The sequence below is a fragment of the Jaculus jaculus genome, chromosome 10 (assembly GCF_020740685.1).
Source record: "Jaculus jaculus isolate mJacJac1 chromosome 10, mJacJac1.mat.Y.cur, whole genome shotgun sequence".
Taxonomy (NCBI): domain Eukaryota; kingdom Metazoa; phylum Chordata; class Mammalia; order Rodentia; family Dipodidae; genus Jaculus; species Jaculus jaculus.
Genome location: NC_059111.1, coordinates 106,278,267 through 106,291,927, shown reverse-complemented (window position 1 = coordinate 106,291,927; position 13,661 = coordinate 106,278,267). Strand labels below are relative to the sequence as shown.

Sequence of the window (13,661 nt, the reverse complement as noted above, 5' to 3'; positions counted from 1 at the left end):
TGCTGAGAGGTGGGTGGTGGAGCTGCCTACAAGTCAGGCAGGAGCTCTAGAGATGCAGCTTTCATGAGTCATCACCCTTGGGCTTTTCAGTGACTCAGCTACTTTTGAGTCACCTATGATCCTGTCAGTAACCCCCCCCACCCCGACCCAGTCATGTTCCTGTAAATAATCCCTGCAAATTCATAGGTTCAACAAGAAGAGTTAAGTGTCATTTTCTGGGGTAGGAGTGTTGGTCACACTGGTGCCCTATCTGGGTGAACAGATGTTTGTTCATGTTTTCCCAGAAGAGTCACACAACTCTTGAATCCATACAGGAATCCGTAGTGGTCAGCACCGTGGCAAGAAAATGTCCATGAGCCATGCCAAAAATCCACTATGGGGCATGTGTCACTCTTTGCACAGACTCAGTCCAAACTCAGTTTCCAAGAGGGATCAGTTCATTGCTCTGGCAGTAAGGGCTATACATTTCAATAGGGCCCAATACCTTTGGATACTGGGTCTTCAGGAAACCTATGCAGAACTGCCATGAAGCAAACCCTTGTTCCACCATATTTTAATTTGCTCTGGGGGTTTTCATTTAGGGACAGAGAGAGCAGCAAAAGTGCAAGGCACTCTTTCTTTCCAGGGTGTTCCTGTGCTAAGCGTGGCTGTTGAGGGTTCTATGAAGCCTTCTTCTGTACTCTGGCTTGTGAAGTCACTGGAGAGTTTATGCCTTGAGTCATTCCTCACAGTGCTGTGGTACATGCGAAATGCCTGATGCATGACATGTTCTGTCAACTATCTAAAACTAGATCGCTATGGCTTATGGTGAATCACTTACATGCTTTGAAAAATTAGTGTGTTTTTCTCTATCTTCACTTGGATATGAGAATCTTTCGTGGTATGAACTTAAAGGAAAAATCTCACCTATTTTCTATTCAATATATTAGTAATGTTTTATAAAGTCACATTTTAACCCTCCTGGAAATTTCTTTTTCTTCTGTTTTCTACTTAAAGTTGACCAATTGTAATCATTCATTTTTTTAAAAAAATGTATATTTTTATTTATTTATTTGAGACAGAGAGAGAGAGTAATAAGCAGAGAGAGGAGATAGAGAGAAAGAGAGAGAGAGAGAGAGAGAGAGAGAGAGAGAGAGAGAGAGAGAGAGAGAATGGGCATGCCAGAGCCTCTAGCCACTGCAAATGAACTCCAGATGCATGTGCCCCCTTGTGCATCTGGTGTACATGGGTCCTGGGAATTGAACCTGGGTTCTTTGGTTTTGCAGGCAAGTATCTTAAGCACTAAACCATCTGTATATCCCAAAATTATGCATTTTTAACGGTTGCCACAAAGCAATATTTCATTAGAAGAAAGTTCCCAAAATGTGTGAACTATACAGTCTCATTTTAAAGATGCTTTATTCTTTCTCTTTTGACAGTAATTCTCACTAGTCCGTTTGCTTAGGTTCATAGTATAGTGAGGGGAGTGAAAATGAAGAAGACGGCTACTGACCATGAGTTTTTTTTTTTTTTTGTTTTTTTTTTCTGTGGGGCGGTGGTTGAGGAAGGGTCTTACTTTAGTCAAGGCTGACCTGGAATTCACTGTATAGTCTCAGGGTGGCCTCAAACTCACAGTGGTCCTCCTACCTTAGCCTCCCAAGAGTGCTGAGATTAAAGGAGTGTACCACCACGCCTGGCCTGAGCATGAGTTCTTTAAGACAGCAGGTGTACAGGAAACATTTGACATGGTAGGCAGCAGTGAGTTCTGCCTTGGACGGTGTCATGCCAGAAGCGCAGGGGTTATGTGACACTCGCGTATCTCTCTGCAATGTGCAATAAATGGAAGCACAGGGGCTGCAATGGGACCACACTAAATAAACTTGAATTTCTACCCAATTTAGCATTTCTGATTGTGCAACTACTTGATTAATCTTTCATTTGGTCACATTATCATAGGTACCCTGGTGCTTGTCAAATCCACATCAAGACTTTATTAGGGTAGATATGCTTTAGGACATTTTGTGCCATATATCTTCCCATAAAATTCATTCTTGAAATAAGGAAAGAAAACAAGAGATTGAGAAAATTATACAAAAAGAAATTCAGCTTTGACTATAGCAAATGTCACCACGATTCCTGGCACTTATAACCCAGGAATTGAACCCTACTATTCTTGTTTCCTGTGTATAACAACACCAGTGACTGAAGTCAATTCCCTAACTTTTTAAGAAAACTATATGTTTGTTGAGTAAATGGAATATGCTTTATTTATTTAGATAAGTGGAAATTTTGGCATTTCACACAAGTACTTGTATAATGAAGCTATGGAGGCAGGATCAGCTTATGTCCATGAAGGTGTAATTAATGAATAGTGTCAACTGCACTTTTACTTGCAAACCTTGAAAATATATCACTACACTTGTAATCTTGATGGCATGGGAGCGTAACTACCTCTCAAATAAGACTCTGTGTTTATAAAAACTTCTACCTGTCCTTGTAGTAAATCTCATAATTACTCTAATGCTGTTACTGCCATCCTTCACTGACATCAGACTCCAGCTACATCACCCTTCCAACACAGGCTGAACACCAGAGTATCTCTAGGAATCGTCCATACATTCAGCATCACAATTAGGACTACAGTGGTACTGAGCCTCATGGCTGAGTGGCTAATGGGTTTCAGACTCTCCAGTCTACTGAAAACCATTGTTGGAAAGCCCAGACAATATAGTATATGTCAAAGTAATACATCATCTACACACACACACACACACACACACACACATACACACACACACACACATTTTGTTGGCTTTGTTCCTCTAGAGAACTCTAGTACAATTCTTAAGAAAATAATGTCATTTGTAATGAATCAAATATTCTTAGGGATATATTGCACATATGCACTTCATACCCAAAGTGAGCTTTGTACTTTGACAGCTATAAACATTGATGAATGAAACTGAAGAAGATGTAATCTAATGATATAGTATTATATGCCTGTGAATTGGAATTACGTTGTTCAGAGAATAACATTTCTCTGACTGATTCCACATTAAAATAAATACTTGGCATAACAATTGCTATTTTAAAATAATACCAAAGGAAATATTAAAAGTCATGTAGAAAATCAAAGAAAAATTTTCAAAAATAATCCTGGAAAAAACTTGTCTTTTCCAAATCTTATTTTATTTTAATTTTTTGTTTATTATTTATTTATTTGAGAGTGACAGACAGAGAAAGAAAGAGAGAGAGAGAATGGGCGCGCCAGGGCTTTCAGCCACTGCAAACGAACTCCAGACACGTGAGCTAACGTGGGTCCTGGGGAATCAAGCCTCGAACCAGGGTCCTTGGGCTTCACAGGCAAGCGCTTAACTGCTAAGCCATCTCTCCAGCCCTTATTTTGTTTTTTAAGTAACTGATTAAGGCCATGTAGAATGGAATTTGGTGAAGTCTATAAATTGGTAACACAGAACTGAAAATACAGAATATTTATGAACACTAATTTTATAACAAACAATGATGCATTAAAATGTGTTTTTAACAAAGAATGCTAGGAAATATTCAGTGTTCTTTAGAAAAGAAGCAACTCAGATCTTACTAAATATAAAAATGATCTCAAATTCAATAGAAAAAAGAATAAATAAAAGTTTAAACGATGAACCACACACAAGAAGAAAGAGAAATAAATCATACTGAAACTACATTTGGCAGTAACTATTTTTAGACATTATTCTAAAAGTGAAAGCTTATTAAAGCAAAAACAAAGATAAGTTGTATACAGTAAAGAAAAATTTTAGCTGGGCTTATTAGTGCATGCCTTTAATCCTAGCACTTGGGAGGCAGAGGTAGGAAGATTGCCATGAATTTAAGGCCACCCTGAGACTACATAGTGAATTTCAGGTCAGCCTGAGCTGGGATAAGACCCTACCTCAAAATAAAGCAAAAAAATTGTTTTTTTCTTGAACTGGGGAGATTGTTCAGATATTAAATTGCTTGCTTGCAAAGTCTATGGCCTGAGTTAAGTTTCACAATACCCACAAAAGTCTCATGCAGAAGGCAGTGCAGGTATCAGGTTTTCATTTGCAACTAGTAACCAGAGACTCCAAAGAACCTTTAGACACACATGTGCATGCACATACACACATGCATACATAAATAAATAAATTTAATCAAGAATTTATGCTCACGTTATCTGTTAGCTTGGAAAGGTAATCTACAGATAGATACAAAATAGACTGCAGAAGTTACAAAATGGTAGACACACAAATTCTGTTCTTGGATATAATATTATGCAAAATAGGTATTGTGTGTAATGATATATAAAAATGTAATTTAGATAAATACCCCAAATTACACTATCCAAATAATCTGAATATTTTTTTTTTCCTTAGAGAAGACTGAAAATTGATAAAACATATAAACCAGTGTTCAGCTTCATAAATCCTCATAGAAATAGAAATCCAAACCAGCAATGAATTACATCTTTATGCCAATTAGGCTGCCTGTAACCTAAAATACTAAAAATGACTTGATATACAGAACATATAAAGAACAGATCATTAGATAAATACAAGTCAAAACCACAGTTAAATGTCACTTCACCTAAGTAATAATGTGATTAGTACAAGCAAGTATGTGGAGAAAGTAGAGAAATACCATACTTTTTGTGGTAGGTAAAGTAGTAAAACTGTCATGGAAATCTATATGATTGTTCCTTGTAATATTAAAGATAGAAAATTATATGATTGAGCAAGCCCCCTACCATGTTTTGAGGAAAGAAACATGAAGTGAATTCAATGAAAAGACATCTATATTCCTATGTTCATTGCAGAGTGATTCAAACTATCAAAGAAATGGGAACAATCCAGGTGTCTATCAGCTGATGAATTGATAATAAAATATTATATATTTTTCAATATATAGAATAGAAGCTATTGTACTGTAAACCTAATCATAAGCCTATGGCAGGGAAGTCATGAGCCTTTGGGGTATAAAACCTGCTCTTGTCTGGATGAATGCATGTATTACTTGTATTACTCTCACCAAATTGCCCTGAAAGCACTACATTTAATGCTCATATTCATATATTAATGTTATTCTCACTTCTGGTTAGAGAAGCTTCTCTTTTCAGATAGCAATGATCACTGGGATGACCCAAAAGGCAACATAGTCCTAAGAAGAAGGGACAGAGGGGTGTCCAGCACTGAAACATCTCACACCCCCTAAGGCTCATGGTCCATTGTGGAAGAGGTGGTGGAAAGAATGTGCCAAAGGAAGGGTACCACTCCTTACATGCAACTTTGCAGACAGAAATTGGCCTTGAGATCCAAGACCTCACAGTGCCTAACAATATCTTCACATGACCCTCATTATAGGAGAAAAAGATGATGACATCAAACTAAAAGAGAAACTAATGGAGAGAGGGAGAGGATATGATGGAGAGCAGAGTTATGAAGAGGAAAGTGGGTGAGGGTAGGGAAATACCATGGTTTGTTTTCTGTAAGTATAGAAGTTGTCAATAAAATATACATATATTTTTAAAAATCTTCCATTTTTGACAATATAAATTAACTTGGAGATCATTATTTTAAGTGGAATGAGCCAGACAAAGAAAAACAAGCCCGTGATCTTGCTCATGTATGGAATCACAATAAATTGATCTTAGGCAAGTTGAAAGAGGTATGATGGTTACCAAATCTTGGGAGAGAAGAGAGGAGGTAGGTGTCTGGGGAGTTCATAAGTGTAAGATGGAAGTTAGCTAAATGCAAGGATTTATAACATTGCAAGGAGATACTGTTAGAATTAATTGGGAGCAAGTCTCTCCCATATGCTGTTTCATAATGTGGTGACTACAGGTAACAATACACTGAACTTTTCAAAACCCCAGATAGAATAATTTTTTGCTAGAAAGAACAGAGGGATAGTTGAGGAGATAATGTTGAATCTGATTTAAAACAAACAAACAAACAAAAACAATACAAAACAAAAAAATACCCATGAATGGACCAAAAATTTTAATGATTTTTGCATATCAGTTAAAATCTCTCTCTTTTCTCTTTTATATTACCTGTCTTTTTCATCCTTCTTGTCCTTGGCACTGGCCTGTAACTCCCAGTACCAGCATGTGCATAAATCCATAATGAGCTGTTGATCAGAGAGACCTACAAGGTTTCCCAAAATAAGACAGATTTCTGTCAGAGCACTTGATGACCCACCAAAGGTTAATGGTAAGACCGTACTGCCGAAGACACCAAATGCTGTTCGTACGGAACATGGAGTGAACTGGCTGGAATCTGGAAGAGATTCAATCCCTAGACAGCTCATTGAGTGCCAGAAGTTGCTACATGAACAAGTAGGGGAAAATGACCAATATCTGTCCAAACAACCTGTAGTCTAAGCTGCTCAGCAGCAAACAACCTGATGTGATGCTAACACAAATGCAATAGTGACACACAGCCACAGTGGGTAACCAACTGCTCTTGATTTAGGTAATGGAACTTCTCAGTGAAATGGAACCCATAGCTGGAACTTGGAAACAAGTCAGGACCATATCCAAAAACTGAGCCTGCTCTCCAATATCAAGACCCCACCAATCTTGGGCTACAAAAGGGCCTACACCTATTAAATTCTCTCTAAAATAATAATGGTTAACCCGTTTATCTGGTACTGACTTCACTCTCCATTGGAGTATCTGCTTCTCTTTTTCAGATGGAAACAGAACCTGAGGAGAGAATCAGCCCATCACACCTCACCAGGGCCCCAGCTGAAACCATAGAGTAATTAAGGAAATGAACAAGAGTGCTGATTTCTTGCTGAACCTGGTACCAGCCCAAGAGTGAAGAGGAGAGACACAGAGAACATTCAACACCTACCAAGCCAGATATGCATAGACACAGAGGCCACCAAGACCTCATCATTGAAGTATACCTAAAAGAAACCCAACATGGCTCAGGGAAATTCATGGAAGAGGGGGCTGAAAAGTTGCTATAGCCACAAGTTCGGACATTATGCCCAGAGACATTGCTTCTTCCCCCATAACTGATGGCTACCCCCATAATGTATGGCCCACATTCCCCAATGAGGAGGGTCCCTTTGGAGGGGGGAGGACAGGGAGGAGGCTAATGATGGCTATATACATACTGTGTACATAATTTAAAAAATGCCGCTTATAGGGCTGAAGATATAGCTCAGTGGTTAGGACACATGCCTATGAAGCTGAAGGACCCAGGTTTGATTTCCCAGTACCCAAATAAGTCAGATGCACATGGTGGTGCATGTCTGTGAATCTGTCCAAAGTAGTTAAGATTCTAATGATAAAGTATAATATTAGTGAAGGGAGGAAGAGAGAGACAGAGTAAGGTTAACTTGCAAAAAGTAAAGCTGGTTTTCAGCTTATGAAAATTTTGTGGAAATTTGTATTGTATAGCTCCAATTATACTTTTACAAATTGAATTACACTCTGATTTTGTGCTTACTATGACACTTTGATTATGAATGTGCTATATGTGTATTATGTTTCAGTAAAACTTTTATTTGAACAAATAATACCATGAAGTGCTAGTTAACTTTTGTTTCTTGTGTTTTGACCTCCTCAGAGGAACTCTGTCCCAAAAGAGATCCTAGAAGAAGATTACCTCTGTCAGTAATGTGAAGAAAATTTTATTCATGAGTAGAGACAAGATTAACCAGAATTTAGAAACAGGAGAGATAAAACTCAGAGCACTGAGATTAAAGGACAGGCAGGAAAAGGTCTAGGGTACCAGTGTAAGAGCTAGGGCAGGAGAAAGATAAATTCTTTCACCTTAGGCTTCAATTTTCTTAATTATGCAATCAACATGACAGAAGCTGCTTCACTGAGTACACCTTGAATTGGAAACCTCTGAAAAGAGAATAATGTTGGGTTCACTACAATGTAAACACTGAGGACATAGTGACAGGTGTTTTATTATTTGATGGAATAACTTAACAGGGTGTGACAAATTCAAATAGACTACTTACCTCCAATTTTTTTTTTAACATCTGAAAGGCTAATTTGCTCAACTGCATGTTATAAACAGATACAATTTTCTAACCATTGTCAATCCCATGAAATGTTATGATAAAGCCTGTAAGATCTCTGGTCCACATGTGTTTATTCTTATTCTTTATATGGGAAGAAGGAAGAGTTAGGAAGTTGAAGTAAATGGCAACCAGAGGAGCAATGCAGGCACTGGGCAGCTGGATCCTGGGACGACAGACTACTTCCAGAAAGAGCATGCGGCATGTCTCACAATACTGCATGCTTGGATTGCAGGATGCATGAGAATTATACATCTAGTGCACTCTACTTTATGTTTTACTTTTGGTAGTTCTCCCTGAAAAGCACATTTTAATCACAAAGCAGAAATGGGGTCATTTAATAGCCTTAGCCTGGATGGATTGAATTTATTTACCACTGCCATCTTTTATGGAAACTGTGGCTTTAGACCATTGATGCCTCTAAGACCTTTCTTTTTTCTTCTTTCTTCTTTTCTCCCTTCCTTTCTTCCATCCTTCCTTCCTTTCTTTCCTTCCTTCCTTTCCTTCTCTCCTTCCTTCCTTTCTTTCCTTCCTTCTTCTCTTTCTCTTTCTTCTTGCCTTCCTAACTCTTTCACTCCTAGCCTCATTCTTCTTCACTCTCTATTCTCTTCCCCCTTCTTGAAATCTCTCTCTCTCTCTCTCTCCCCTCTCTTCTTGATACATACATAGCGGTATAGTTTCCGATGTTGGCATCAGGGCAGTAGGGCAGTGTAGCTGTGACAAGGTCCCACTCAACATATCACCCACATTGGCCTTCCTCAGTGAGGACACATATAAGCTCCTATGAAGAACTATCAAATTTTGGAGAAAATGATCCTGCTTCTTTTTTTAAAAAAAAAATTTTTAATTAATTTATTTATTTGAGAGTGACAGACACAGAGAGAAAGACAGACAGAGGGAGAGAGAGAGAATGGGCGCGCCAGGGCTTCCAGCCTCTGCAAACGAACTCCAGACGCGTGCGCCCCCTTGTGCATCTGGCTAACGTGGGACCTGGGGAACCGAGCCTCGAACCAGGGTCCTTAGGCTTCACAGGCAAGCGCTTAACCGCTAAGCCATCTCTCCAGCCCGACACCCTGCTTCTTGAAGGGAACCTCTGTGGAGACACAGGTGAAGTGGTAGAGATATTCCATATGTGTCCTTGAAACCCCATTACTTAACAGATGACAAAATTTTCACAGTGAGATACAAATGATTTATCCAATGTCTGTGGTAACTAGGAATCAGGACGAAGACAGAGATATATAATTCCCCTTATTGAATCCAGTTCACCTCCCCCTCATCAGTGGAAATTACGAATTTTTCTGGTACCTCTTCTGTAGTCAGCCACAACCATGCTTAATAGGAATCAAACACACATGTGTGATACATGCTTTACTCACTGTGGAAATGGGAAGATGATAAGTGGCTGTTTGAGAAAGTGGCTTCCTCCCAGGGATCTGGAGAGAAGTCAATCATGAGAAGATTCCATTATGACAAAGATCCAAGGGAGCTGACCCTGCCATTGTCTCATTGCTGTCCTACTTCACATTTGACAACAGTGCACACGATTTTATCAAGAAATGTCCCATTTATATGTTACATATAATATCTTCTTTTATGTATTCCTTAGAAATTTTCATAGTTCTTATTGGAATGGTGATAAGTTGATTTTTTCCCTTGGTAGTTTGTGAATCACTGGTTGTGTTCTGCTCTTTCTGTGAGTGTTACATGCAGTTTGTAAATGAATCTGCAAGTCTTGCACACATCCCTGCATGTGGAGGTCAATTTCCTTCACTAAATTGCTCAGCTATTACTTTAAGTTAAAAATAAAAGTATAGGGCTGGAGAAATGGCTTAGCGCTTAAGCGCTTGCCTGTGAAGCCTAAGGATCCTGGTTCAAGGCTCAGTTCCCCAGGTCCCACGTTAGCCAGATGCACAAGGGGGCACACACATCTGGAGTTCATTTGCAGTGGCTGGAAGCCCTGGCGTGCCCATTCTCTCTCTCCCCCTCTCTCTGTCTTTTTCTCTGTGTCTGTCACTCTCAAATAAATAAATAAATAAAATGAACAACAAAAAATATATTTTTAAAAATAAAAGTATATAGCTGGGCGTGATGGCACACACCTTTAATCCTAGCACTTGGGAGGCAGAGGTAGGAGGATCACCATGAGTTTGAGGCCACCCTGAGACTACATAGTGAGTTCCAGGTCAGCCTGGGCTAGAGTGAGACCTTACCTCGAAAAACCAAAAATATAAAATAAAATAAAATAAAATAAAGTATATTATCAATTTGCCAGCTCAGTAGAGGAATTTAAAAGCATTGTATCTTTTTTTTTTTTTTTTGGTTTATTTTTATTTATTTGAGAGCAACAGACAGAGAACGAGGCAGAGAGAGAGAGAGAATGGGCGCGCCAGGGCTACCAGCCACTGCAAACGAACTCCAGATGCATGCGCCCCCTTGTGCATCTGGTTAACGTGGGACCTGGGGAACCGAGCCTCGAACCGGGGTACTTAGGCTTCACAGGTAAGCGCTTAACTGCTAAGCCATCTCTCCAGCCCAGCATTGTATCTTTTATAAGGGATATACTTGGATATAAAATGAGATCCAATGTGTTTGGAGTGTAACAATTAAACACAAACCCTTAAGGATTGTGTTCATTGGCGTCTACAATTTTTGCCACATAATGGGATCCATCATAGTCAAACATGTATTGGAAAGATACTACACACACCTGATGGTTAGTTACTTGTATTTTATATTACAATCTTACGCTGCTCTGGTGAAAGGATAGCTATGCCACTTTTTATATGACTAAATTTTATTCATATGTGTGTGTATGTATGACATATATACTCACACACACATATATATGCATACATATAACTATAATAACATTAAACATATTTTTCAGTAGATTTTTGAAGTGATATTCCTTTTGTTTTTAGTAAATAATTTTAATGTTACTTCTTAACATTCTTAGGTAATGTTTTTCTCTCTAAGCATTTTCTTTTGCTAATGTTACATTATCTAATCTTATACTACATTGTATTACATGAGCGATTTTGCAAATCACATTGAAAATATCTTTCAGAAGGCTATATTTTTTATTATTTCTGTTTTCTAACATATGCAGGGGCTGACTTTAAGTGTGAATTCCCTTGGAGGTGATGGTGGTTAAGACAGTAGACATGAAGATAAAGAGTACCTCTCAAGGCTGTCCCATCTGATTTTATAAATCTTGTTTGGCAAATATTTGGCAAACCTCAGACCTGATTCTGCTCATCTTCTCCAGAATTTGAGTCATGTTATCATTTGTCTCCTAATTATCTTTCATCTCTACAGCCACTCCTTAGGGACTCTTTCTACACATCACTCACTCAATAGCTGAAGACCTTTTTCAAGGCCTATCAGAATTAATTTTCAAAATATTTTAAATTGCTTTAAACAGACATTGCTAAAATATGATTTGAAAATGCCTTATTAACTTTATAGGTTCCCCCTCCAAGCTTCTGCCCAATAGTATATATTGTTTGTAGTTTTTAAAATGTTTTTGTTAAAATTACCATTTGTCAGGGAAAGATTGGACACCACTGAACAAAAATCAAAACAGCTTTTCTACTCTTGCAAAAATGAATCTTAACTGCTCTGTGTAAGTAAACAAAAGTATACAAGTGACATTAAAATATTGCCTGGGAAGTAAATTAAAAATGTGTGTTCCTTTGCTTCTTTTAACTCCTTATTTGGAGAAGTTCTTTTGAAAGTATTATATCTTCCTAGATGATGGAATACATATTATAACTTTACATTACTCAAACATTATTTCATTTGCCCCATGACAAATAATAAGAAAAGTGTAGTGAATGTTTAGGATAAAATAAGTTGAAATAAAATCTCACAAAGATGAAGCAAGTTTGAGCTTTGGTGACTACAGTTACATGCAAAGAAATGAAGTCTTAAATGTTGCATACATGTCTTATTTAGGGTTAGGAATGAGGGATTCTACCAAAGGAATTAGCTTTGCCCCTGTTTCAGAAAGATACACAAGACATTCTGATGCATCAATTCATTACATTGTATTAATAACTCAAAGAGAGAGCCAAAATCATTATCCATTCTTTTGTTGATGCACATGTAGATGTCCTCCATCTTCTGGTTTGTGGCAAGTATAGTAATGAGCATGACTGTGAAGTATCTCCAATATAGGACTTTGAGTCATTTGGGAATAGCATGCGGTTCATGTATCTGACAGAATTTTGTTCAGCCTTATAGAAAGATGAACTCATGAATCTTGAAATAAAACGGGTTTAATTAGGCAAATATTACATGCTTTTACTAATTTGAAGGGTCTGCAGTTTTATTTCATATATAAAAATATATATTATATGATATATGTCATGAAACTAGACAATTAGAGTAGAAAAGAGGTATCAATTGAAGTTCAAGAAGGGGAAAGGGGCAACACATGCAATATGGAAGAGGAATTTGTAGTGGAAAGGGAGGTGCATAAAGAGGCAGGATATTTGTAATAAAAAATGATGATAGTGTCTCCACAAAACAAAAGTATATATGAGAATTTCATGGTTAAAACCATTATTCTGCACATTCATCTTAAATAAAAAACTAATGAAATAACATATAAAAATCAGAATAAATTTATCTATGGCATTAGCCTTGTGGGTTTGTTTTTTTTTTTTCCAAGCAAGAACCTTGAATCACTAAAAAATCTCCACAGCACCAACTCTACATTTCTTTCAAAATATGGAATCATTCCTAATACAAAAAGAGCATTGGCTAATGATTTTCATGACAAAAATTAATGTAAGGATGGTTAACACATTCAACAAGGGGATATTGTCTTGCTAAGTTCTGATTTAAGTTATGGATACCAAAGAGGCTACACAAGACTTTTCTCTGCTTCCTCCCACCCCTTCTCCAGTTTCTTGTATCATTCTTGCCATTTTTCCTTTTTCCTTTACTTTTTATAATATGAGTTCCTAGACAATAGCAGGCCACAGGATTGTATCAAGATAAATACTTACAAGACACTTTGTTTTGTACTGCTTACACTCCTTCTCATCATATTTCATATGCATATTATATTCTGTGAAAAAACTATGGTGGTTTTTCCCTGGAGAGATCTATTTTGTAGTAACGACAACATCAACTAAATCAAAAGTAAACTTAAAACTTACCCACCACCCACCATGGCTCAGGGAATTTTTCAGAAGAAGGGGTAGAAAGATTATATGGTCCACAGTTTGAGACATCAGGCCCAGAGACATTCCTTCTGCCCCCAAATAACTGATTGCTACTCCCACAAATAATAATCCATAACCCCATGGGGAATACCTGCAACCTCACTCATGGGTTGTACTTACTTATTTGTTCTGGGCTGTCTCCATCTCTCCAGCTCCAATCCCACTTAAAGCAGGACTGACTCAGGCTTTGAGCTGAGCAGGGTGATATTGACCCCTACTCTACATCCCCCATTTTGCCTCACAGCCTTTCTTTAAGGATCAGGTTTGTACACTGCTAGTGCATTGTCTGTTTTTGCTCACTGGGTCTTAGTGAGGCTGGATAGTCAGACAGAGGGTGGGGTTCTCCATACCTCATCCCAAGCCTCAAAAACCAGCATAAAAAAA

At 37.9% G+C, this 13,661-nt stretch overlaps 1 protein-coding gene across 1 annotated transcript in view; it reads right to left on the bottom strand.

Moving 5' to 3' along the window:
• The window catches only part of Cntnap2 (contactin associated protein 2), a 1,990,154-nt gene that overhangs the window by 1,668,680 nt on the left and 307,813 nt on the right, over positions 1-13,661 (bottom strand). The window lies entirely within an intron of this gene.